Raw genomic sequence first — 27,880 nt, forward strand, 5'->3', positions numbered from 1 at the left:
TCTACATTCAAGAAATATCACAAGATCTACACTAATTAAAGATTAGATCGCTTCTTCGTTTCCCAAAAGCTCTTAAGCATACGGTGGTATTTGGAAGAATCATGCCATTTGGAGCAAGAAAATATAGACAAAATATAGAACAAACTAAAAGGAGCTTTGCATTAAAATGAAAGAGTGTTTTACAAGAATGAGAATAGAGCATACAAATCAAAACTAGATCTAGACAAGAAAAGAGAGGCTACCCTAAAGTTGTGGTGAGCTAAAAATAGAAAATTCTAGGTGCTTGAAACATAATGGGGAGATGTGTATTTATAGGGGGAATTAGGGTTGAGGGGGGGGGGGGTGTAGGTGTCCCATCTAGATCCTTCCTTGAGATGTTGTGGAATATTTCATTATAATCCTTTTCTTCCCATCTTTTTCTCCATTTTGCTTTATTCTTTTATTTCTTCAAGCATTTGCAATATTCCTAAAAAAAGACAAATAAACAAATAAATAAGTGAGAACAAGCAATAATTAGGTACTTAAAATTTGCAAAAATATGCACTTATCAGTTATCACAACGTCACCTCCGATTTAAAAAGAAAAAGTATCTTCTCTATTTTACATAAATACGAAAGAATGGGACATAGACGTCTTATGGGATGTATCAATAAATGGGACCAGAGAAACAAATGCAATATACAACTAGGTGACTCTAATGGGGAGGATATAAGGTTTCGAAAATGGGAGAATATGGGCATGCACACGGTTAAAAGTGCATATAAAAGACTTTAAGTTCATGGAAGGTGTGGTATGAGGATAATCGGTCTATAATGTGAAGAACACTCCGACGTTTAAAAGATCCACCTAAGGTTTTATATCTTGTTTGGCTTGTATTATCAAATTGTTGACCCACTTAACAAATCTTTATTCAAAACACGTTCCAGTGCAGGTGGGGTGTCCAATTTGTCAAGAAGAAGTTGAAACTGTAATGCATAGTGATGGCGGCGGTTTTCGTCAGCATAAGTCGTAGCAAATATGCTTTAGAATTCCATAACTAACACTAAAAGATCCTCCCTGGTGTGTCTTTTTTCCTCTCTTTTATACTATCTTGGCTTCTTATTTTTGCATGGTTCTTACGTGTCTCTCTCACAAGGAGCTTCGTGGCCTATTTATCACTAAAAGAAAAACAGGTAAATATGACCGACCTCAAATATGACTGCTCGCGGTCATATTTAAGGTCAAATCACGAAATATACAACTCAAAGCTAAATATGACCAAATAATTTTTACTACCATTATATATGACTGATGGTAGTCATATTAAATGACGTTCATATATATCCAGTCATATTTATAATGTGGGACCTAACAAAATTTAGGAGGCAAATTTTCCTCCAATAAAAGTTATTCTGACGTCACTAAATTTGACGAGAATCGGTCAATAATAAAGCCGGTCATATTTATTTTTTGAGCGGGAAATTTCCTGCAAAATAAATCAGAATGTTTTTTTTTTGAAGATAAATTTCAGAATGTTTGAAAGCTATGTTTGACCGGTTTTGGTCATATTTATTATTCGACCAACTTTAGTCGGAAGTGGTAATATGACCAGACGCAGTCATATTTATAAGCGTGGAAATAAGTATCGAAGTGTTGCCTTTGTGTTTTTAGTTTTCATAATTATTTGTCTTTTCCCGAATGAAGTCCGTATATTTTTTTAAATAAATTTTCAATGGTCCATCCGTACGAATGTTAAATTCTTGTGATTTTAGTAATGTGAGAATTTTTTTAAGAAAATCAAGACTTATTTGATTGCATTTTATAATAGTCAAATTGGTAAAACCATCCAACTCAGTAGACTAGTTTTGTCCCACATGAAGTTTGTATTATTTTAAAAAATTCATTTTCAACGATCCATCCGTTAGGATGCAAAATTCTTGTGAGTTTAAAGATGTGAGAATTTTTTTCAAAACAATCAAGACTTATTTGATGGTGTTTTATAACAGTCAAATTCGTAAAAACACCCAACTTGACGGACTAGTTTTGTTCTAAATGAAGTTTATATTTTTTAAATTCATTTTCAACGATTCATCCGTACGGATGTAAAATTCTTGTGATTTTAGTGATGTGAGAATTTTTTTAAAAAATCAAGACTTATTTAATGATATTTTAAAATAGTCAAATTAGTAAAAACACCCAACTCGGTGGACTAGTTTTGTCCTAAATGAAGTTTATATATTTTTTTAAATTCATTTTCAACGATCAATCCGTACGGATGTTAAATTCTTGTGATTTTAGTGATGTGAGATTTTTTTTTCAAGAAAATCAAGACTTATTTGATGGTGTTTTGTAACAATTAAATTGGTGAAAACCCCCAACTCCCCCAACTCGGTGTACCAGTCTTGTCCCGAACGAAGTTTGTGTTTTTTTATAATTCATTTTCAACGATCCATCCTTACGGATGTTAAATTCTTGTGAATTTAGTGATGTGAAAATCTTTTTTAAAAATATCAAGTCTTATTTGATGATATTTATAAAAGTGAAATTAGTAAAAACACCCCACTCGGTGGACTAGTTTTGTCCTAAATGAAGTTTATATTTTTTTTTTAATTTTTTTTTCAACGATCCATCCGTACGGATGTTAAATTCTTGTGATTTTAGTGATGTGGGAATGTTTTCAAAAAAAATCAAGACTTATTTGATGGTGTTTTATAACAGTCAAATTGGTAGAAATCACCCAACTCGGTGTACTAGCTAGCCTTGTCCCGAACATAAAATTTAGGCTTAAATATCCTATTGTCACTAAAGTTTGTCTCTTTATACATACTAACCACGCTTGTTTAGAAATATACGGTTCAATCATTCAACTTCAAACAAATGTACCCAACTCAGTGGACTAGTTTTGTCCAAAATGAAGTTTATACTTTTTTTAATTTCTTTATTCAACGATCCATCCGTACGGATGTTAAATTCTTGTGATTTTAGTGATGTAGGAATGTTTTCAAAAAAATCAAGACTTATTTGATGGTGTTTTATAACAGTCAAATTGGTGGAAATCACCCAACTCGGTGTCTAGCTAGTCTTGTCCCGAACATAAAATTTAGGCTTAAATATCTTCTTGTCACTGAAGTTTTTCTCTTTATACATACCAACCACGCTTGTTTAGTGATATACGGTTCAATCATCCAACTTCAAACAAATGTACTTCATGATCACAATTGAAATAAATAAACCAAACCGGGAAAACGTGTGCAACAAACGCTGTGACTGAGAGTGGAAGGCAGCCTGTACTCCTGACCATGCTTGTTTACTCCTCCGCCTGACCGCCTATAGTGTTTCAAGCTTTCTTCTGCCACTCCCTCGTGTTAGCATTGAATAATCTTTTAGAACTTATAATTGATGTTCTTCTGGTGTCCAGTTTTTCATATTTGTATACTTTTTTAAATCTGATTAATCATAATAATTTTTTTTAAAAAAAACTAGTATAATAAATAAAATAAACTAAGTATTATATTATTTTAATATCTTTTGATTAATTATTTTGATTAATTTCCGAATATACTTTTAATATATTATTTATTTTAACATACTTGCTTAATGTATTGGAAACGTCCCATCTGTTTTCTTTTGTATAAATTAATAAACAATAGATACAAAATATATTGAGAATCTCCGCACATAAATACGATTAATCACAGCATAATTTTTAAATATGATTAATCTTTTGTGATTGAAAACTGTGACATTGTTTTTTGTTAGCATTCTTGGTGAGCGTACAAAATAATACCGCATATATACATTTTAAATATTCATTCTAAAAAATGGGACATCAACCACGACACATAATATGAGCTGAATATATTATAAAAGGGTTTGTCTAGTGTGTGCCCATGAACACATGATAAGCACTAGCATTTATAAAATTGGAAGATTTTGATTGGTGTGATTGTTGTAACTGCAAGGGGGTTCACCATTGTTAAAGAAGGTAAGCCAATAGAAACCATCCAAATTCATAAGTTTTGGTTGGTGTGATTGTTATAGGGCGTCATAACCATTATTAATATAATTTTTATAGGGCGTCGCAACACGCGGCTTCTTAATTAGTTACTAATAAGTGAAAATAAAATTAAAAATATCTTTTCACATTTTCAGATGAATATTTAAACACTTACTTAAAGTATCGAAATTGTATAATAAGAATATAAGATATGATGAAATCTTTTTATGCCGATGAAATTTGATGAAAATTAGATGACCGGCAAAAAACCCGCCCAATCCACACGCCCACTTACCTTCTCTGTACCCACCTTCTCGACGCTCTCCTCTCCTCTCACTTTCTTTCCCTATTCTTTGTGTACACACTCATACTCACGGTACACACACTCATAGAAGTTAGGTTTCTTTCTAAGCCATTCAATTTTAGTTCTATTTTTCACTATTTTTGCTGTTAATTTGGGCTTTCTTTTTATCTCAGGTCTTCAGCCTGGTTCAATAATTTCTTCAATTAGAATTAGGGTTTTGATTTGGGGCTTCATTCGGGTTCAATTCTTTGAGTTTAAGGTAACTGATTCTTTATATTTTCTTATATTCGCACCTCCCTTCATTTATACAACGTGTTTGATGATATGCCTGAGTGACATTATGAGTTCTACAATTTGCTTGAGTTTGGTTTGTGATGATCTACTGAGTTTGTGTATGGCCTGTTTTTCTTTTCGTTTTTTGCCTGTGTCACTTTGTATTTAGCCGATTGGTTGTACTTTTGAAGTTTGTTTTTGCGCTTGTGTTGCTGTGTATATTGATGTGCAGCCCCTGTTCCGCTTTGAGTTTTGTTTTGATGTGAAAGGAATAAATTGCGAGTTGCGTCTGTTGGTTGATTTTTAGTTCCAAGGTGCTGTGTAGTTTTGAATTTACAGAGTTGCAACAGAGTTTCCTAGGCATTGAATTCTGTTTTACTGAGCTACTGGCCGAGTCACATTGCCGTGTTAGATTTTTAAGCTATTTGTTAAATTTTTTAGCCGAGTTGTCACATTTTGTTACTTTCACTACTACAAATTCACTCATACTTTAATTTAATCATACTAGAAACTCAATTTAATTTAACATAACTCAATTTAATCCCAAATATCGACAACTATTATTATACTTAATTACTACACAGAAATGAATCACTACATTGAGTACTAGGAGCCGTCCGAAGTTCTATTAGAGTACCAAAATGCAAGAGAATCGAAAAGTATCCAAAAAAGTTCTGAGGTATCTTTGATCATGGCAAAGGCTTTAGCATCTTTCAAAAAATGATTGATTGAGTGATCACCTAGTCAGCACCTTTTGCATATCACCTGAGTCTATAAGCGTCTCATCTTTGTCTTGATTATGACCGGATCAGTCCACTCCTGCAAACAACCAGTAACTCTACTAAAAAATCTGAAAACTGAGCAAGCATCTCAAAGGATAAGTTTTACATGAACAATATTAAATGTAAGGTTCAGAGACACTACACCCACCTATGATCAAAAGTAACTATCAGTGAATGGTATTTATATTTTTATACTTTATAAGAAGTTTTAATGTCTCGCTAACATGAAGAAAATTCTTATTTTAAATCGTATTGTTCAAATGTGACTTTCATTTATAGCGTATGCAATGTGCCAAAAGTTAGTCGGATTGTGTTGTTAAAGCTGATGGTAGTTTTGTACCTAAAGATGAGAAAAAGAAGCAAGAGCAGCCGCTGCGTGAGGAAATCAAGTTAAACTGTATATAATATCAATGATCATTTTAGTGTGTGTAACGGTGTAGGTAGGTATATTTTTTATTAATGCAGGTTTGTAAAAGTTAGTGTAGATCGATGGAACGATAATACTAATATCAATACTCTCCTTTTTTAACTGCATCAACTGAGACTAGCGATGGCGGTGATGCATCAGAGTATCCAACATTTCAGGCAGTGTCCATTAAGAACACCGTCGAACATGAGTGTGCGCACACAATTAGCGCAAATGGGATTTAGACCCCTAGTGCAACATCAATGAACTGTTTGACTCTTCAATTTCTGCAAGGATGAAGATGTCATTATTGTTGCAACGGAACTCCCCTGCTACAGCATCAAGATTGTTTGTGCCTCCAATAGTTCCAGGACCCAGTCAACAACTAAGAATTGGTCGGAATCATGTATTTAAGCATTATAATTATACTGGTGAAAACCTTAACAAGTACTTACATAATAATTATATTTGTAAAAACCTTAACTTATGGTGAAATGTTTGTGAAACTTCAGATTGATGATTCACAACCGACCATATGATGACTGGATCATTGTAGCCCAAAACAATCTATTGGTGGGAATGTTTTTCATCAGCTTGAAAGTCTCTGATGTATTTCATGATCAGTTCTAGTGAATTAAGTAAGAATATCAATATATGATAGAATATCAAGATCATGTATAGTCAATTACTTTGCTTTTGTTGCTGGGGTTACATGCACAGTGTACAACCCCAGAAATAAAAGCAAAGTAATTGACTATACATGATCTAGATATTCTATCATATATTAATATTCTTTCTTAGTTCACTAGAATTGATCATGCATTACATCAAAGACTTTCAAGCTGATGAAAAACTGTTAGGTCCTGAAACGATTGTAGAAGGGGGGGTTGAATACAATCGTCACTAAAAATCGCGGCGGAATAATCTGATTTGAATTAAACTTGTTAATCAGATTTTAATTAATTAATATAACAATGTTTTAAGTCGTTATATAATTAATAAGGTTCGTTTTAATGTCCACTAAAGTTCGTAGAATAAATTCGACAGGATGTATTCTAACTTAGTGATTAAAACAATCGAGTGATCAAAGCACAGAAAACTGTGGATATAACAATTGCAAGTTACAAACAACTTGAAAGCTTTTACAATGCTTGAACACTTGGAAATGAAGAAGTGAGGCCATATTTATAGGCAAACCACTTAGATCTAGGTATGACATTGAAAGGAATGACTTTCTAGATTAGGAATGACTTAAAACAACAAAGCCATGCCAAACAAGAAGAAGGAATGACATAAACAAGCAATGTCATACTGCATAGGCACGGTATGACATTTTAAACTTGGTCATTAAGTCATTCGGTATGACTTACACATCAAAAGCCATGTAGAACACTTCGGTATGACATTTATATGTCATGATAACGCAAGTCATACACACAACTGCCAATGTCTGAATGGATGACACGGTATGACTTAATAAGTCATATCAGACAAAGCCTAAAGCAAGCAAACGGTATGACTTGTTAAAGCCATACGGACAATGTCTGTAGCACAGACACGGTATGACTTCATGAAGTCATGCTGAGAAAGTCTAAAACAATGACACGGTATGACATTCTCTGAGAATGTCATGCCGAGTCATTTACTCAATAAAACCTTTATATTTAATTGAATAAATACTCAATAATCACTCACTTAATTATATTAATTATATAAATTCATAAATTAAATTAATTCGAAGGTGAATTAATTTAATAAATAAATTATACAACTAATTTAATTATTTTGATAAGTGAAATAATTAAAGAAATATTTATTAAATTATATTTCTTCAACAACAGGGACTCCAGGCTTTGATGAATGTTGTAGATCTTTGTCAAGATTGAACGGCCACTTGTAGTTGATGCAGAATACTTAATTAGAGTAGCTGACACACAAATGTACTGTCTGGTTCATCTGTATCTAGCTGAATTAAATATTCTTTATCAAATAGACACTTGAGATGTGGCTTGTTCGTCGATTCATTGTCTTCGTAGTTCTTCTTCATTAGTAACAATAGTATGGAATCTTCTGAATATATAAAGTATTAAAACTTTATACCTTCTGGACTTCTGGACGTGCTACAAAGGATTATTTGTACACTGAGGCTTGAACATATTAATGAACTTCTTCCAGTGGTGTGCAGCAGCATCCTGAAATTCCTCAGACATATAATTTCAATAATTCACTTGACGTTCTTCGTACGGATTCCTTCAACAGTACTTGCTATTTACCTTGCTTTCTTATCAGAGTTGAGTTGGTACCTCTTTAATTACAAATAGGCTGAACATATGCCTTTCAATCTCCCCCTATTTGTTTGTTAACATAACATGCAAATTATCGAGAGGATAACTCAACTAACTGATAAGACAAAGGATTAAACATGAATTGTAAATAGCAAAAAGTTTCTGGTATTTCATTAAACATTGACCAGAATTCAAAAGATTACAATAGATTACAAAAGGATGTTCTTTTTGAACATATATTACAAATCCCTAATGAATCTAAAGATCAACTTCTCCTTCTTCGATATCAGACGTGTGAAGGATAGGAGTTGATGGTTCTTCCCTGGTTGGCACTTCAGATGTAGTGGATTCACCACGCTTCTTTCGTTCCTTTGCCAGAGCCAGTTGATGAAGTACTTCCAAATCCACAGGGTCTTCGCGGAAGTCTGATGGCTGAGATTTTGTAACATTTTTCATCCTTCGAAAGTATTGAGCAACATTCTTTCGAGTGCAGTAAGCAAGAATCACATCATCAGCATCAGACTTAGCTTTAGAAGCAAAGCCCTTGGTTCTTAAAAGAGTGGAGGCAAGAGCAAGTTGTTTAGCTGGATACTTTGGCAAGGCTTCTTCGTTCAGATAGACAGTGCTGAAGATCTCCTTGTGAATGAACTTAACACAATAAGGATTCCTGACAACCTGAGGACTGTTGAATACAGCTTGTTCCAGCAGTTTGTCACGAAGAAGTTCATTCAGGTTGGAGCTGCGCTTTACCTTATTCCGAAGTACCCAGAGCTCAGATACAGAGAATGATTTCAGAGATTCGACAGATAATCTGAAAGAACCATTCCTCTGTGTATAGACAATTAGCTCCCATTGCTCTAGCAGATTGTTGACCCCCACTGTCACATAATTCAATTCCAAAGCAAAGGCATGCATAAAGACATCCTCGTCAGGGTTTACCTCTCTAAGATCATAGATCAGAGATAAGAACTTTTTGTCGTCGAAAGGCTCCCTTTGAGGTCCATTAAAGATTCTTCTTGCAATGTCCCAGCTTTTTCCTTCTTTTCTCCTTATATCAAGATTCTTCTGCTTGATTGCAGCATCATAGATTTTCTGTTTCTCGATCTTGATTTGTTCTTCTGTGATCAACTTGTCCTCTAGAAGTTTTTGGAAATCACGAAGCTTACGCTTCCTAGCTTCATTTTCAGCTTTGAACTTCCGGACATTCTCCTCATGTTCTAGGTCAACAGGTTCTTCATCCTGAAACAAATAACCCTCATCAAATATACCTTCTTCTCCTTCTGCTTGACGATAGGTAGCATCGAAGATGTCATCATCATCCATATCCTGTGGATAGTCATCATAACTATCAGAATTGAAAACATTATCGGACTGATGTAACGGTTCTTTGCCTTTAGACTTATGAGTTTCTTTGTCAGGGGCAGATCCAGAAGTGGTATTTCCCTTGTTGCTTTGATTTGAGCTATTGCCTCTATCATCCCTGTCACCTTTGTCTCTATTCTCCCCCTTAGTTGAGGGATCCTCTCCAGAGGGTTGATCATCAGACTTGTTGGAGTTTCTGAGGAGTTGATCTAACTTGCTGTCGATGGTCTCAAATTTGGACATGTAAAGTTCATGATTAGACCTCATTTCAACAGCCAAGTCATGGATTTCTTCTTTAAGCTCATCCCTGTACGAACTGGATGGCCTCTCCTCAGTCTTCTGTTGTAGGGTCACCAACTGTGCACCCTTGAGCTTTTCATTCTCAGCAATCATTCTGGCTAATTCTGCTCGTAACTTAGCCATTTGTTCCTCAAACAGAGCCGGGTCAGTGTGTGCACTCACCTCACGTACACTCAAAGCTGTTTCACTAGCCTCACGTGCATGTGTATCGCTCGGTGTTTGCCTTACATCACTCTGTTCATTCACTCTTCCCGCTGTACCTGTATATACTACCAATGTCCCCTGAGATGGGTTCAAAGGTAGTGGAGGAACAAATTGTCCTCCGGAAGCCTGTGAGGGCAGATTAACTTGCATGCTGCCAAGTTCCGCCTGATCAGAAAAGAAAGGGAGATCAGCAAAGTTTTCATAAATAATACATTGATTTTGAAAATCTGTGCACTCAGTAAACATAGTAACCTGTGTATCTGTTTGGGTTGGCACTAGCGTGAGTGCTAGTGCAGTGCTTGACTCAGTACAAGTTACCGCGGCCGGACGGTCAATTTCAATGGCCACATCCTGTAGAGAGAATGGGTCCAGAGACTGCTTATCTGCCATTTCAAAATCTGAGCCTTGTTGGGAAGGCACAGATGAGGCTACAGTTGTCTCCAAAGTTTCCACCCTTTGCTTCTTTGAGGGAGACAGAGCTGTGGGTTTATTCATCAAACTACTCGAACTCCGTTTCCTCGCAACTTTACGAACAGGTTGCATTGAAGTGTTGGTTGATGTGTTTGGAGAAACGAATATTTGTTGAAGAGAATCTTCAGCTAGGTTATGAACCTGTGTGTTGTCAGGTTCATTGCTGGTAGGCTGGAAAACAAAATCCATGTCACAAACAAGATCACAACGATAATCTGACGTATCAACATTAAAATTAGATGATAAGTTAGAAAGTACCTGAGCTACCTGTAGGTCCTGACGAAAGGACTGCAGCTCTGGGTTGATAGGAGAGTCAGAGGGTAGGGGTTGTGAGGTAGATTGTGTTTGTGGGATGATTTGGGATTGTGTTTGGTGTGGGAGAGGTTCAGATGAAGATGGTTGATGCTCGAAGAGATCATAATCCAAAGTTTGATCTTCAAATGAAGGGTTAGATTGTTCTGTTTGAAGGATGGGGGAGTGATATGATGATTGGTTGGATGAGTGGTGTGAAGATTGTGCTTCTTGAGATTGTTGAGGTGAATGCTGCTGTTGTTGTTGTTGTAGAAGTTGTTGTTGATGTTGAAGTGTAGGTTGTTGAGTCTGTAGGGGTTGAGGTTCTTGAAGCTGTTGCTGCTGCTGCTGTTGTTGTTGAGGTTGAGGTGGATGAGCCACTTGCATTTGATATGGTTGAAGAGGAGCATTGAACATTTGGAGCAAGTGAGGAGTGGTGATTAGTGGAACATTAGCAAATTTATTCTTGTTATCCAACTGAGTCATAAGTTTGGTGCAGGCACGAGGAACTTGTGCCACAGGAGAGTTGGAGTAGTGTTCCTTCTCAGCGTCTGTCATCTTGTCATTCAGAAACAACATGATGAAGCGAGGATAAAAGCATGCAACCTTCGCGTTCTGTTCAACAGATCTGTTCCTTAAGGGCCCTAACTTGGAAAGAATGGCTTGAAGAATAAGCTTTCCAAAGTTAATCCGACGATTATAAACAATGCTGAACCCAATCTTCTGAAGCAGCGAGGTTATCACATTAAAGTTCTTGCGAGTGGTCGGAGCAAACACTTTAGCCAAAGTGTCGAAGAAAAGATCCCACTCAGGCTTCAGATTGCCTTTCAACATTCTAGGTAAATTGATCTCTCCCTGATATAAGATTGTCTCGAAGAAATTGGAGAGTTCAGCTTCGGTAGGGAGTTCAACAAAATTATCCCCGGGAAACCCCAAAACCCTATTAACATCATCAGTGCTGACAGTAATCGTACGTCCTCTGTGTACATCTCCAGAAATCCGATGATTATCCAACAAAGTAGTGTTCAGGGCTGTCGTGTAGAAGTCCTGAATAGGCTGTATCTGGAGATCTGCATGAGCTGTAATAGCAGTGCTGACGAGCGACTGGCTATTCAGAAACCGGACCCACGGTCTAAAACGAGCCAAACTGGCCTCGGGGTCGAAAAATCCATTCAAATTAGTCTCCTCGATAACAAAACGACCGGCCATTTTTAAAATTAAAAATTGAATTAAGTGAGAATTTTTCAAATAAAATAATAATTTTCAAATTTCTCACAAATTTCAATTAATAATTAACAAATCAATTAATTAATTAATTAATAATTCGATTTAAATGTGTAAAATCGAATTAAAATTTAATTAATCCTTAAAATGGCACAAATTAGTCTCCAAACAATGTCTTAGCCCTCACTAACTTCAAAAATCCCCAATTACACTCTTAAAACCCTAAAATCCGAAATCCAAAAACAAGGGTTTCAAAAACTTTTGATTCAAACTTCCACAAACTGATCAGAACAAGTAATCCACGGCAAGAGGGTCACAGAACCGGCAAGAACTCGGGCAAACTCGGTCCAACGCGTCTTGACTCAGTCGACCCAGTCAAACTCGGTTTGAAAAATCAAAAATCCGGCAGCACTTTGACTTGTCTTGGTGAGAAATTAGTAACCAGCAAGCTTTATGGGCTTGAATTAAAGTAACCAGCAAGTTTTGATGCAAAAACTTGAAAAAATCGAGCTCAAGAACAATGTCTGTGCGTGTAGGCGTGTGGAGGAGATGAAGAAATGAGGTATGACTTTCTTTTGTTAAGTCATACGACTTTTGAATGGTCGGTATGACTTAACAAAGAAATGTCATACCGAACGAGTGAGTATGACAAATTGTGAAGTGCGGTATGACATTTGCTCAAAATGTCATACCGAGATCTGGACAGGGGGTAGGTGATGACTACGGTATGACTTTCTTTTAAAAGGTCATGCCGTAGTGTGTAGTACCGTAGAAGCTACAGCCGGTATGACATTTTCTAAAAATGTCATACCGAGCTCAATAAAACGGGATTTTAATAAAACTGAAAATAGAATATTAGGATTTTTGATTATTAAAAACAATTAAAACCTTTTGCACTTATAATCAAAAATCTAATACACACAATATATAAAATAAATACATATAATTATCTAAATGCATGGAGAATATTACAGGAGAGTATGCAGCACTTAGAAAATTATAGAGACACATATGAACATGCATAATTACACAGAAAAATTATCAGATAATTTACAAACAATTATATAAAAACTAATAAAATAGATATAATTACACAGAAAATTCACAAAAATATATAATAATATATATAATTCATATAAAATATATACAAAGAGAATCATGGCATATTTAACATCCCTAGCTCACAAACCAACTTAGAGAAAGTGGATTCATCAAGTGGTTTAGTGAAGATGTCGGCAATTTGATCAGCTGTGGGTACGAAATGTAACACCACAGTACCATTCATGACATGTTCTCGAATGAAATGATACCTGATATCTATGTGCTTGGTTCGGGAGTGTTGTACTGGATTGTTTGAAATGGCTATGGCACTGGTATTGTCACAAAATATTGGAATTTTGTCGATCGAAATACCATAATCATTTAATTGGTTTCTGATCCAGAGAATCTGAGCACAGCAACTGCCAGCAGCTATGTACTCAGCTTCAGCAGTAGAAGTGGACACGGAGTGTTGCTTCTTGCTGTACCAGGAAACCAATCGACGTCCTAGAAATTGACAACTTCCAGACGTACTCTTTCTGTCAATCCTGCAACCTGCATAATCAGAATCTGTATAGCCGGTTAAGTCAAAACCAGTATTCTTAGGGTACCAAATACCTAAACCAGGTGTACCCTTAAGATATCTAAAGATTCTTTTGACGGCTATAAGATGTGATTCTTTAGGATCAGCCTGAAACCTAGCACATAAACATGTTGCAAACATAATATCTGGTCTACTAGCAGTGAGATAGAGTAATGAGCCAATCATACCTCGATAGCTTGTGATATCAACTTTCTTACCAGATTTATCCTGGTCAAGCTTTGTGGCAGTGGCCATGGGTGTCTTTGCCGGTGAACAGTCTTCTAGATTGTACTTTCTTAGAAGATCTCTGACATACTTTGACTGGCAAATAAAGATTCCATCTTCCTTCTGGCTTACTTGAAGACCAAGGAAGTAGGATAGCTCACCCATCATACTCATCTCATAGTTACTCTGCATTAACTTAGCAAATCTCTTGCACAAGTTGTCGTTAGTAGAACCAAATATAATATCATCAACATATATTTGAACAAATATCATATCATTATCATGCAATTTGTAAAAGAGAGTTTTGTCTATGACACCTCTAGTAAATTTATTTTCAATCAAAAATTCAGAGAGGGTGTCATACCATGTCCTTGGTGATTGCTTAAGCCCATAGACAGCTTTGAATAGGAAGTACACAAAATCAGCAAATTCTGGATTTTCAAAGCCAGGGGGCTGTTCCAGATATACTTCTTCTTCCAGCTTTCCATTCAGAAATGCACTTTTCACATCCATCTGATAAACTCTGAAGTTGGAGTGTGCAGCAAATGCAAGAAATATTCTGATGGCTTCAAGACGAGCAACTGGAGCATAGGTTTCATCATAATCAAATCCTTCTTCTTGAGAATAACCTTTTGCAACCAGTCTGGCTTTGTTTCTCACAACAATGCCATCACCATCTAACTTGTTACGGAAGACCCATCTAGATCCAATTGTAGACTTTCCTTTTGGTCTTGGAACCAGGGCCCAGACTTCTTGTCTCTCAAATTGATTGAGTTCTTCTTGCATGGCAAGAACCCAATCAGGATCAGCAAGTGCTTCGTCTATTTTCTTTGGTTCTAATTGTGAAAGAAAGCCAGAGAATAGACATTCATTTGTCGTAGCACTTCTAGTCCTTACACCAACATCAGGATCACCAATAATCAGATCAAAGGGATGATCTCTGCTCCAAATCCTTTCCCTTGGAAGTTGTGTCCTTGATGATTCAGCAGTATCATCATTAGGCTGATGTGTATGACTAGTTGATCCACCAGCTCCCCCTGAGTTGTTGCCAGGTTGACTTGATGATCCACCACTAGCATTAGTGGAATCTCCAGCATTATTGCCATTTCCTCCACCATTGCCTGGATCATTATCATTGTTGTCATCACCTGTTGCAACCTCAGGTGGCACATCATCATCTGAATCAGAATCTGGATAGTTGTCAAACCTCAGAGATTCAGATGGATCAGCAGATTGTAAACTTGGTAGTTTAGTGTCATCAAATGTTACATTGACACTAACTTTCACTGACAGAGTATCAATTACAAAAACTCTATAAGCATTATTTGTATAACCAACAAAAATTGCTTCAGATGCCTTTGGCTCAAACTTGTTCAAGTTCTCTTCACCATCCTTGAGAACATAACACTTGGCTCCAAAGACATGAAGATGTTTGACATAAGGTTTCTTGTTGTTATACAGATGAAATGGAGTTTTCATATGATCCTTGTTGATCAAAGTTCTATTTTGGGTATAGCAGGCAGTAGACACAGCTTCAGCCCAAAAGTACAGTGGAAGCTTTGATTCAGCAATCATAGTCCTTGCAGCTTCAATCAGTGTACGATTCTTTCTTTCGACGACTCCATTCTGCTGAGGAGTCCTTGGTGCTGAATACTGCCTTCTAATTCCCTTTTCAGAGTAAAAGTTGATTAGAGTTTGATTCTTGAATTCTGTGCCATTGTCTGACCTTACAGCTTTGACTGGCACACCTCTATCCAATTCAACTAACTTTATATGATCAATCACTGTCAACGGGGTTTCATCCTTAGAAGCCAGGAAGTAAACCCAAGTAAATTTTGAGAAGTCATCCACAATAACCAAGGCATATCTTCCTCCATCAATGGATGCAACATTCACAGGGCCAAACAGATCCATATGCAACAAATGAAGTGGATCTGTAATGGTATTGATGGTTTTGCCTTTGTGAGATGCTCTCTTCGCTTTTCCTTTCTGACAAGCTTCACAAAGATCATCAGATGAGAATTCCAGGGAAGGCAAACCTCTCACAAGATCTCTCTTGACTAGAGAGTTCATGGTTTTGAAGTTGAGGTGTGAGAGCTTCTTATGCCATAACCAACTATCTTCAGCAGACGCTTTGGCGTAGAAACAGTGAACTTCGTTTCCTGGTCCTGAAGATAAATCAGCTACGAATATATTGCCTTTCCTTATGCCACATAGTGAAGGACGCTTATCCTTGATATGTTTAATGATACATATCTCCTTTTCAAAATGAACATAATATCCTTTGTCACAGAATTGACTGACACTCAGGAGATTATGTTGAAGTCCTTCAACTATTGCAATATCTTCTATGATGATCCTTCCAATTTTGTACTTGCCATATCCCACAGTACGACCTTTGCTATTATCAGCAAAACTGACTGTAGGGCCAGCTCCTTCTCTTATGTCCTCCAGCAGGGATTTATTGCCAGTCATGTGCATTGACGCTCCACTGTCAAGCACCCAGGTAACACGAACAATTCCACTGGCACCCTGCAAAAGACAGCTTGATTAAACATTCTTTGGGACCCACACTTGATTGGGTCCAGCAAACTTAAAGAATTGATTTCTATCAGGTAATACAACAGAGCCCCTTGGACTGATACTTGGTTCAGACTTGACTGAACTTACTTCCTTAACAACAGCCTTATAAACCTTAGTTTTAGGCTTTGGAACATAAGTCTCCTTTCTCTTGAGAGAAGGACTAGCAGTCTTTGATCTAGCATGCTTGTTGTTTGTGTGTTGTCTAGGTGATGTGTTTTCATTTTTAGCATGCAAATTTTTAAAATATGCAGACATCAAATTGAAAGCACAAGTCATACAATTATCAACACCACAGTATTTATGACATGCATCAAAAGTAGGAGCAACAGGAATATCAGTCATCACAGTAGGAACGTCAACAGATTCTACTCTAACTCTGTTATTAGATTTAAAGTTCTCAGTAGAATGACATCTATTGTTCTTGTTCTTACTATTCACAAAATTATTGGGCTTGTTGAATTTAGTTCTCTCAGAGTTGACACCTAAACCAGCTTTAGGCAACCTAACATTGCCTTTTACTTTAATTGGTTTCAGGTTTGTCAGAATCTCATCTCTCATTTCATTACTCTCTTTCATTTTAAGGTCTTCCTGTTTTAGTTCATATCTAATGACAACAGGAGTCTCTAAAAGAGGTTCAGCTTCTGAGGTTTTAAACAAAGGTTTAAGGGAATCTTTCAAAACAAAAGGAATCCCTCTCTCTTCAGCACTCTTCTTAAAAGGAGTAATGTTACTAGCCTTACCTACGGATTTGTTATAGTCAAAACCTATTCCAACAGTTCTCTTGATCTCTTGTTTATCATTAAGTTCTTTGACTATAGTGGAGGCATCCTTAAAGGCTTTACATTTCACTTTCTCTTCCTCTAGCTGAAGTCTTAACGCAATCTCACCTTTCTCTAGAACTTTGACTTTAGCACATTGTAATCCTAAATCCATAGTCAGTTGTTCTATTTTAGGTTTTAATACGTTCATCTCATTCATTTTATAAGCATGAATATCTAAGACTAGTGTATCAATTTTAAGATTGGCAGCTTTCAACTTTTTAATAGCATCATCTCTTTCGAGTCCTAATTGCATAAAAAGTTTAGGGCATGTAGGATCTACCTGAAAGCTTCCAGCAGGAGGAGGTGAAGATGATCCAGCATTAGCCATAAGAGCAACATTCCCTAGCTGCTCCTCTTCATCACTATCTTTATCATCCCAGCTTTTCCCTTCTGCCAGATAAGACTTGCTTTTGTAATTCTGATTTCCAGAAGTACCCTGATGCTTTCTCACAAGTGCATCATACTTCTGCTTCAGCTCATCGTAGGAATCTTTTCTTTTTCCTTGAACCTTGGGCTGTTTGCATTCAGTTGCAAAGTGTCCTGGTTCACCACAGTTGAAGCATTTGAACTTGCTTCTATCCACCATCCCAGTCTTGTATCCTCCTTTGCTCGTAGAAGATGAATAACCTCCTTTCTGAAACCTGTTCACAGTAGGTTTGTACTTGTAGGAGGGATTCTTCCCGAATCTCATGTTTCCAAACTTCTTGGCAAACAGAGATAGAGATTGATCTTCTAATTGTTCTAGCTCTTCCATTGTATAGAACTCTTCGTCACCACTGGAAGAGGCAGTCTGACCCATCTCAGGTACAACAAATTCCTGAGTGGTTTTAGAAGGAACAACAACATCCTTCTTCTCTTCCGGTACAGGTGACTCAACAACTAGAGCTCTCGAATGGTTCAGTGTTTTACCCCAGCCATATCTCTGTTTACTTTGAACTTGTTCAAGTTCATAAGTTTTCAACACTCCGTAGAGTCTCTCCAGAGATATCTCATTCAGATCTCTGCTTTCCCTGATGGCAGTGATTCTGTGTTCCAAATGTTCAGGAAGTGTTAAGAGGAATTTCATGTTGACCTCTTTCTTGTCGTAGTATTTCCCATTTAAATTTAGATTATTAATCAGATTATTAAGTCTGATAAACACTTCTGAAATCCCTTCTCCGGGATTGGAACCAAACTGTTCATACTGAGCCATCAGTATCTCTTTCTTGTTTTCTCTAACTTCATCTGAGCCTTCATTGATGATCTCTAACGTATCCCAGATTTGCTTGGCGTTTGTACAATTAACAACAGCATTGTACATTACTGGATCTAGAGATTCCACCAAAATTAGTTGAAGAGCGTCATCTAAGTTCATCTGTTCACCCTCTTCATCTGTATACTCATGAAGTTCTTTCGGAATGGTCTGATGAGGTATTAACACACCTTCTTCTTCGTGTGCTAATATGACTTTCATCGGAATAGAAACACCTTTGTTTAATATCCCGATATATTTTCTGTTGGCTGTGCGGAGGAATAATAACATGTGCCTCTTCCATAGGCCAAAGTGTTCCTTGCTGAACGGTGGGATTTTAATGCTACTGATCTTTTGTGTACTCATGTTTAAGGATTTGAAGTGAATAGTGTTTGGATGAGATTTGGATTTTTGAAAGAAAAATATTTTAAATCAGAATTAATTTTTGAAATAAAATTAATTCGAATAAAAAATATTTGGACGTTACAGAGTGTGTATAGGATCTGATACGGAAAAATGGTATCAACTGCTCTGATGCCAATTGTTAGGTCCTGAAACGATTGTAGAAGGGGGGGTTGAATACAATCGTCACTAAAAATCGCGGCGGAATAATCTGATTTGAATTAAACTTGTTAATCAGATTTTAATTAATTAATATAACAATGTTTTAAGTCGTTATATAATTAATAAGGTTCGTTTTAATGTCCACTAAAGTTCGTAGAATAAATTCGACAGGATGTATTCTAACTTAGTGATTAAAACAATCGAGTGATCAAAGCACAGAAAACTGTGGATATAACAATTGCAAGTTACAAACAACTTGAAAGCTTTTACAATGCTTGAACACTTGGAAATGAAGAAGTGAGGCCATATTTATAGGCAAACCACTTAGATCTAGGTATGACATTGAAAGGAATGACTTTCTAGATTAGGAATGACTTAAAACAACAAAGCCATGCCAAACAAGAAGAAGGAATGACATAAACAAGCAATGTCATACTGCATAGGCACGGTATGACATTTTAAACTTGGTCATTAAGTCATTCGGTATGACTTACACATCAAAAGCCATGTAGAACACTTCGGTATGACATTTATATGTCATGATAACGCAAGTCATACACACAACTGCCAATGTCTGAATGGATGACACGGTATGACTTAATAAGTCATATCAGACAAAGCCTAAAGCAAGCAAACGGTATGACTTGTTAAAGCCATACGGACAATGTCTGTAGCACAGACACGGTATGACTTCATGAAGTCATGCTGAGAAAGTCTAAAACAATGACACGGTATGACATTCTCTGAGAATGTCATGCCGAGTCATTTACTCAATAAAACCTTTATATTTAATTGAATAAATACTCAATAATCACTCACTTAATTATATTAATTATATAAATTCATAAATTAAATTAATTCGAAGGTGAATTAATTTAATAAATAAATTATACAACTAATTTAATTATTTTGATAAGTGAAATAATTAAAGAAATATTTATTAAATTATATTTCTTCAACAACAGGGACTCCAGGCTTTGATGAATGTTGTAGATCTTTGTCAAGATTGAACGGCCACTTGTAGTTGATGCAGAATACTTAATTAGAGTAGCTGACACACAAATGTACTGTCTGGTTCATCTGTATCTAGCTGAATTAAATATTCTTTATCAAATAGACACTTGAGATGTGGCTTGTTCGTCGATTCATTGTCTTCGTAGTTCTTCTTCATTAGTAACAATAGTATGGAATCTTCTGAATATATAAAGTATTAAAACTTTATACCTTCTGGACTTCTGGACGTGCTACAAAGGATTATTTGTACACTGAGGCTTGAACATATTAATGAACTTCTTCCAGTGGTGTGCAGCAGCATCCTGAAATTCCTCAGACATATAATTTCAATAATTCACTTGACGTTCTTCGTACGGATTCCTTCAACAGTACTTGCTATTTACCTTGCTTTCTTATCAGAGTTGAGTTGGTACCTCTTTAATTACAAATAGGCTGAACATATGCCTTTCAAAAACTTTCCCAGCAATAGATTGTTTTGGGCTACAATGATCCAGTCATCATATAGTCGGTTGTGTATCAACAATCTGAAGTTTCACAAACATTTCATTATAAGTTATGGTTTTTACAAATATAATCATTATGTAAGTACTTGTTAAGGTTTTCACCAGTATAATCATAATGCTTAGATACCTGATTCTGACCAATTCTTTGTTGTTGACTGGGTCCATGAACTATTGGAGGCACAAACAATCTTGATGCTGCAGCAGGGGAGTTCCGTTGCAACAATAATGACATCTTCATCCTTGCATAATTTGAAGAGTTAAACAGTTCATTGATGTTGCACCAGGGGTCTTAATCCCATTTGCCCTAATTGTGTGCGCACACCCATGTTCGACGGTGTTCTTAATGGACACTGCCTTAAATGCTGGATACTCTGATGCATCACGACCATCGCTAGTCTGTGATGGAACCACCATAAATAACCGACTAAAGCATGCATAATACGATATTAAATTAAACTACAGAATTATAATGTATTAATCTACAAGTCTAAATCCATAATCCCGGAATCACCAGGAATGAGTATGAACAACATCTAAAGTTATTACAAACCAAAAATTTAAGTCTAAGTCATTACTACACCTTTTAAATCCCAAAAGTTCCAAAAGATAAAATTAGGGAACTACGAGTTCCCAACCTGCTCCATCATACGGCGATACGCAATCCCTGATCCTGAGGTAGACTTACGGGCGGTCTGCTTGAATCGGGTCATTCTCGGGTTTCACTGAAGGGTTATAATAAACAACAATATATATGAGCAAAAAGCTCAGCAAGTGAAAACAATCTATAACAGTTCACAATATGCGGTATAATCAAGTGCAATAATAACAATGGCTATGACAAGGTATAATCACAAGTAAAGGTGCTATGTGAGATAACAAGTTTATTAGAATTGGAAACACACAGCACTACGAGCATTAAGGGGTGATCAGCCCACACCAAGCTCCGAACCACATAAAGTGATTCAACCAGGGAGGATCCTCGGCACACATTGGCCATAAACAGACATCAGGCTCCCCGCTACTGATGCTGCAATAGTTGACTGGCGCCTCAGTCTTAAATAAATTATTATCCAATTCCTTTTGGGAAAATAGATTTTTTTACCACCCAACTTAGTTTTTATTTAGAAACTTACCACTGAATTATAATTTTTTTCTTTTCTGTCACTAAAGTTAGGTTCGGATTTTTTTTGTCACTAACGTTAGGTTCGGATTTGATTATTAACACTATGTTATTCTTTTTAACATTATTAAAATATAGTGGTAGTCTGCAATATAATGGTGATCTGATATGTGTGTATATCTTTATAAGTAGTACTCCCTCAGTCTCAATTTATAGGTCCTTTTTGGAATAAAAATTTGTCCCAAAATGCTTGACCCTCTCTTCTTTCAATACAAATTTATTCCTATATTAATTATGATTTTCTTTTGAACTCAACATTATTCTCATTTCTCAATGCACTAAATCCCTATATTTATTGTGATTTTTTTGAAACTCAACTTTTTTCTCCCTTATCAATGTACAAATTTATGATACATGAGACTAAATTATATGTAACTAACTATTTTCTTAATATGCGTGTTTTTTCCAAAAGGACCTATAAATTGAGACGGAGAGAGTACTCCATATGTGTCCTAGTAGTTTATCTTGGAGGACGAGAGTTTGAAATGTGTGTTACACTCTCGTACTTCAAAGTAAACTATATACTCCCTCTGTTTTTTTTATATAACGCTTAGACTTTTGGCACACACTTTTAAGTGTATTGACCGGGTAGTTAAAAATATTACTTTTTGAACTTTTTTTCTGAATAAAAATTTTGATTATATATTATTATTCAGAAAAAGAAATTTTAAAAAATAATATTTTTAACTACCCGGTCAAAGCACTTAAAAGTGTGTGCCAAAAGTCAAAGCGTCATATAAAAAAAACAGAGGGAGTATAATGTTATAGACACATATCATAGGGGAATTATCTTGTATACTGTTTTTTCAATCTTATTTTCAAAAATACTACCTTCTCCGATCTTATTTTCGAAAGTACTACCTTCTCTAAAATATTTTCAAAAATACTATCTTTTTGAAAATATTTTCCAAAAATACGGTGGTTGCATATGCAACCATATATGCAACTGAATTCCTGATTTCAAGTTCCAGTTTTCAAATGTCATTTTCGATCTCATTTGGAATCCAAAGATGAGGTCAAAAATGACATTTGAAAACTGGAACTTGAAATCAGGAATTCAATTGCATATATGGTTGCATATGGTTGTATTCAGTTGCATATGGTTGCATTCAGTTGATTCTATTGTAATCTAATGGCCCCGCTAGGGGCACATCTGTTTTAACTTACAGTTTTCAGTTGCATATGAGGTTGCATTTATTTGCATAGGATGTTGCATTCAGTTGATTCTATTGCAACCTAATGGCCCCGCCAGGGGCACCCATACATCAGTTGTAACTTACAGTTTTCAATTGCATTTAGTTGCATATGAGGTTGCATTCAGTTGATTCTTTTGCAATCTAATGGCCCCGTCAGGGGCACCCATACATCAGTTGCAACTTACAATTTTCAGTTGCATTTAGTTGCATATGAGGTTGCATATGAGGTTGCATATGCAACCACAGTATTTTTGAAAATATTTTAGAGAAGGTAGTATTTTTGAAAATAAGATTGGATAAGGTAGTATTTTTGAAAATAAGATTGAAAACGTGGTTATGAATAAAAAAAGCCCCATATCATATCACCATAATATTGCAGACTACCACTATATTTTTATAATGCTAAAAAAATAACATATTGTTAATAATCAAATCAAAACCTAACGTTAGTGACCAAAAAAATCCAACGTTTTTTTTTAAGGAAAAAAAACCAATTTTAAATTAAAACGTTAAATTTTATTCAGAAAAAATAAAATAAAATAATTTTTGAAACTAATTTGTTTAGGTGCCTCAAAATTCGTGTCCAACTCTCGTCTTCCAAGGTAAACTACCTGGGACACATATGTAGTAATACATATAAAGATATAGACACATATCAGATCACCATAATATTGCAGACTAACACTATATTTTAATAATGCTAAAAAAATAACATAGTGTTAATAATCAAATCCGAACCTAACGTTAGTGGCAAAAAAAATCCGAACCTAACATTAGTGACAAAAAAGAAAAAAATTATAGTTCAGTGATAGGTTTCTAAATAAATAAAAAGTTGGGTGGCAAAAAAAAATCTATTTTCCCATTCCTTTTTAAGGTCTTTCAATTCAATTCATTTTCAAAAAGGGGTCTTGATCAAAGACAAGTCATTAAGCAAGGTGTTTTTAAAACACAAGTGATATTTCTCAAAATAGGGAATGTTATTAAGATCAGGGTTCCAAAAGAGGTAATTCAGTTTAATGTGGGGTATCAACTTCTCATTATTCATCATGGGACTATTAGAGCGTATTCATGTGGGTATAAGGTGATATTATATGAAAAAAGATAATTCAAGTATTAAGGGTATTATTGGAATCCAAAGTTATGATCATAAGGGACTGATAAGGTGATTCAGTTCTAAGTAAACAATAATTCAACATTCGCAAGGTATACAATTATGAAGCAAGTATAAAGGAGAGTATAGAGTTCCACTTGCCTGGACTAAGCTTACTGAGCTCTTGTACAGATGCTTCTAGGGGTTCCTTGCCTGGCCTCCTACTTGCACCTATAATTAATAGTATCCTCGTCACTACAAGGCTAACTATCCTTTCGTGTATAAATATATATATATATATATATAAATAAATATATACATATATATAAAATATACACTTAAATTTAATTAAAACGAGTAACATATTCATCAAGTAATGCACATAACAAGTAAAGCATGGCATTTTATTACTTAACTATTATCACTTAATAATCCTCTAATTATACCTAAGTCACTTAAGTAATTAATCACGTAACACATAAGGTCTAAGACCAACACCTCCTAACTATACTCTACTGACCTCAATTTAACCAATTAATAGTAAGGCACACTTGTGCCCTACCTCCCAAGACTTACAAGTGAAGTGCAACCTAAGTGACTTATTAGTATGCTTACCTTGGCGACACTTGTCTGCCTTGGTAAAAATAATGCATCTACACTAAGTGCATTGACTTAAACTAACTTGCACTATCTAATATGTCCTAAAACTAACTCATGGACTCAATATGAGGTCAAGACCTCACTGATGACACACTCAAATGCAATGCACCCTAAGTTGGTTCTAAAATGTGACTCTATGTGTGACACTTGTGTTCTTTAGTGGAAATGAGGCATCTCCACTTAAGGCATTCACTCTAAATTGACTTCTAAGGGTTGATATGATCCTAAACTGACTTTCTGAAGTGGTGTGACTATTCTAATTAGGCACAAGGGTCTTTAAAACTAATGCACTCAAGTGACTATTCTAATTAGGCAGTTTGGCACCTCTTGGAGGGCCTTGGCAAAAACAGATGTTTCCACCATGTGCTTTGGCAAAATTGTGACTCCTCTGGATACCTAAGACCTAAATATAAGTTGTGCACTTGGAATGACACTAAGGCCTTGCTCAGGCCTCCTTGGGCCTCCATGCCAAGTTGGCACAGAACACCTTGACTTGCTGTGGGGACTGCCCTGATCTTACCAACTTGAAACTCACTAAACTCACTCAATACACCAATCCAATGACTCAAATAGCTTCCTAAGACTTCCCTAAGCTCATCTAAATCAAGGTCCCATGAGGGCCTCACCAATGACATAGCTTTAACCACTCAAGGATGCAATTGGTCCTAAAGTGCCCTGTTCTGCCCTATACTCAAAAATGTGTGTGTGTACCTATGTAAATGATTGTTTTTATGACTCTTATGGCTACTGGAGACTTGTATATACCAAGTCCCAACTCCAGATAACTTGGGCCTATGAGGGCCTAAGCATGACATCTCCATTTCTCAAGGTTTCTATGGTGTAAACATCTGCTTTGGGGTGTGTGTGTGACTCCTTCCACCTTAACTCCCTTTTAAACACCATAATCCAAGCAAACAAGCCACAAACCTACTCTACATGATACATATATCTACTGACTATCCTCACCAAGAAAGATATCACAACTTTTAACCAAATAAAATACAATGCCGAAGCAAAATAATGAGCCAAAACAGAGCATAATTTTCAGGGTGCATACATGAGCAAAATTTCGAATATATGAACATGATACTCTCAAAATAACCACTGATTATCATTGTAAACTATCATACATGTTAAGAACCAACCATATTTCACAAGAATAATAGCATGCATTGACCAAAAACCAAGTTAAAAACTCCAAATCATCACATATAGCATCCACTCGAAAATCATGGCTTAAGATCACTAGTTTCACATATTTCTTGTACAAATCATAACATGCAAGCTCTAAACCTTTATATAACATCTTGTAAAAGAACCAAAATCTCTTGAAACATAACAAAACTTCATACATTTCGAATTCAAGTCTCCAAAACAAACCATTCCCTTCGGCTCCCTTAAGGGTCATTGCCGAGGGTGATGAAACATGTGTGTTTTGGCCAAATGAAGGTATAAAACCTCTCCAAAAACACATCAAGCTCATCTTTAGGAACCTCCAAAATGGTGACCCTAAGCTCACAAGAACTAAGGCCCCATTTCGGTTCCAAATTCAACATGCAACATAGGTTTTAACCTCAAAATGAAGATACAAGCTTGGATGATGAAAGTCTTGGCCTCCAAAAGCTTGAAATGATGAAGAATGGAAGAAAATGGTGAAGAGAGGGGAGGGTTTAGAGATCAGCCGAGAGGGAGAGGTGAGGGAGAGAGAAGAGAGAGATGAGAGAAGACGGTTTTGATTTCCGTGGTGTATAAGAATAAGTGGGGTGTGGGAGTATGCATTATTTTGTTGTCTTGTGCTTGACTTGACCAAAATTGTGGTAGTGGATTGTAGAAATGACTAGATTATCCCTTCTCCAAGTGTTAGTGTAAAATGCATGCAAGGGTAGAGTAGACATTTGATAAATAATTAAAGTGTGATTTAAAAAGTATTAAAAGAAAGAGTTTTAATAAATAAAGTACAAATCTATAAATCTTGAAATTAATATCACAAATAATATGGGATTTAAGAAGTTTAATAAAATAGTATTCAAAGATTTCGGACAAAGAATGAATTTAAAAGATTATATTCAATAAAGGCTCTTATATTCGCATTACACAAAATATAAAAGCACGAATATAATACACGTAATATCACGAGAGAGAGAGATATATATATCAATTCGCTATTTTACAAGTTAAAGTTTATCGGTTACTCGCAATTCATCAAACATCACTAAATCGCATATATCTCTATTATTATTAAATCGGGTAGCGACAACGATCACATTTATTAATATAAAGTTAAAACTGTCGCAACTAGTAATATCATTTAATCGCGTAGCGAGATTTATCCCTCAAATATTAAACAGGTACATTCTAACTATAATCGGAAGTCACATAACAATAAATGAGTCAAATTCACATAATTTAACAATTAAGACACGAAGCTTTATATATCACCAAAAATGAAATACTGTAATATATATAAGTCAAATATTACAGGCGTTACATAGTCTCAGTTGCCGCAGTTAAAAAAAGGAGAGTATTGATATTAGTATTATTGTTCCATCGATCTACACTAACTTTTACAAACCTGCATTAATTGAAAATATACCTACCTACACTGTTACACACACTAAATTATATTATATACAGTTTAATTTTATTTCCTTACGCGGCGGCTGCTTTTGTTTCTTTTTCTCATCTTTAGGCACAAAAGTACCATCATCTTTAGCAACACAATCCGACTTACTTTTGGCACATTGTATACACTATAAATGAAATTCACATTAGAACAGTATGATTTAATAAGAACTTTCTTCATGTGAGCGAGACGTTAAAAGTTCTCATAAAGTATACAAACATAAATACCATTCACTGACAGTTACTTTTGACCAAAGGTGGGTCTAGTGTCTCTGAACCTTACTATTAATCTTGTTTATGTATAACTTATCCTTTGAGATGCTTGCTAAGTTTTAAGATTTTTGAATAGAGTTATTGGTTGTTTGCAGGAGTGGACTGATCCGGTCATAATCAAGACAAAGATGACACGCTTATAGACTCAGGTCATATGCAGAAGGTGCTGACTAGGCGATCACTCAATCAGTCTTTTTTTGAAAGATGTAAAAGCCTTTGCCATTATCAAAGATACCTCATAATTTTTTTTGGATACTTTTTGATTCTATTGCATTTTGGTACTCTAATAGAACTTCAGACGGATCCCAATATTCAATGTAGTGATTCACTTCTGTGTAATAATTAGATATAATAAAAGTTGTCGATATTTGGGATTTAATTGAGTTATGTTAAATTAAATTGAGTTGCTAGTCTTATTA

At 35.6% G+C, this 27,880-nt stretch overlaps 1 long non-coding RNA gene across 1 annotated transcript; it reads left to right on the forward strand.

Annotated features, from left to right (window-relative positions):
* Positions 1-935: 935 nt before the first annotated feature.
* LOC135147769 (uncharacterized) lies at positions 936-27,764 on the forward strand. Its single transcript, XR_010285583.1, has 3 exons — positions 936-1,059; positions 4,454-4,539; positions 27,557-27,764. It is a non-coding gene; the product is annotated as an uncharacterized LOC135147769 (long non-coding RNA).
* Positions 27,765-27,880: the final 116 nt, after the last annotated feature.

This window comes from Daucus carota, chromosome 7 (genome assembly GCF_001625215.2).
Source record: "Daucus carota subsp. sativus chromosome 7, DH1 v3.0, whole genome shotgun sequence".
Classification (NCBI taxonomy): domain Eukaryota; kingdom Viridiplantae; phylum Streptophyta; class Magnoliopsida; order Apiales; family Apiaceae; genus Daucus; species Daucus carota.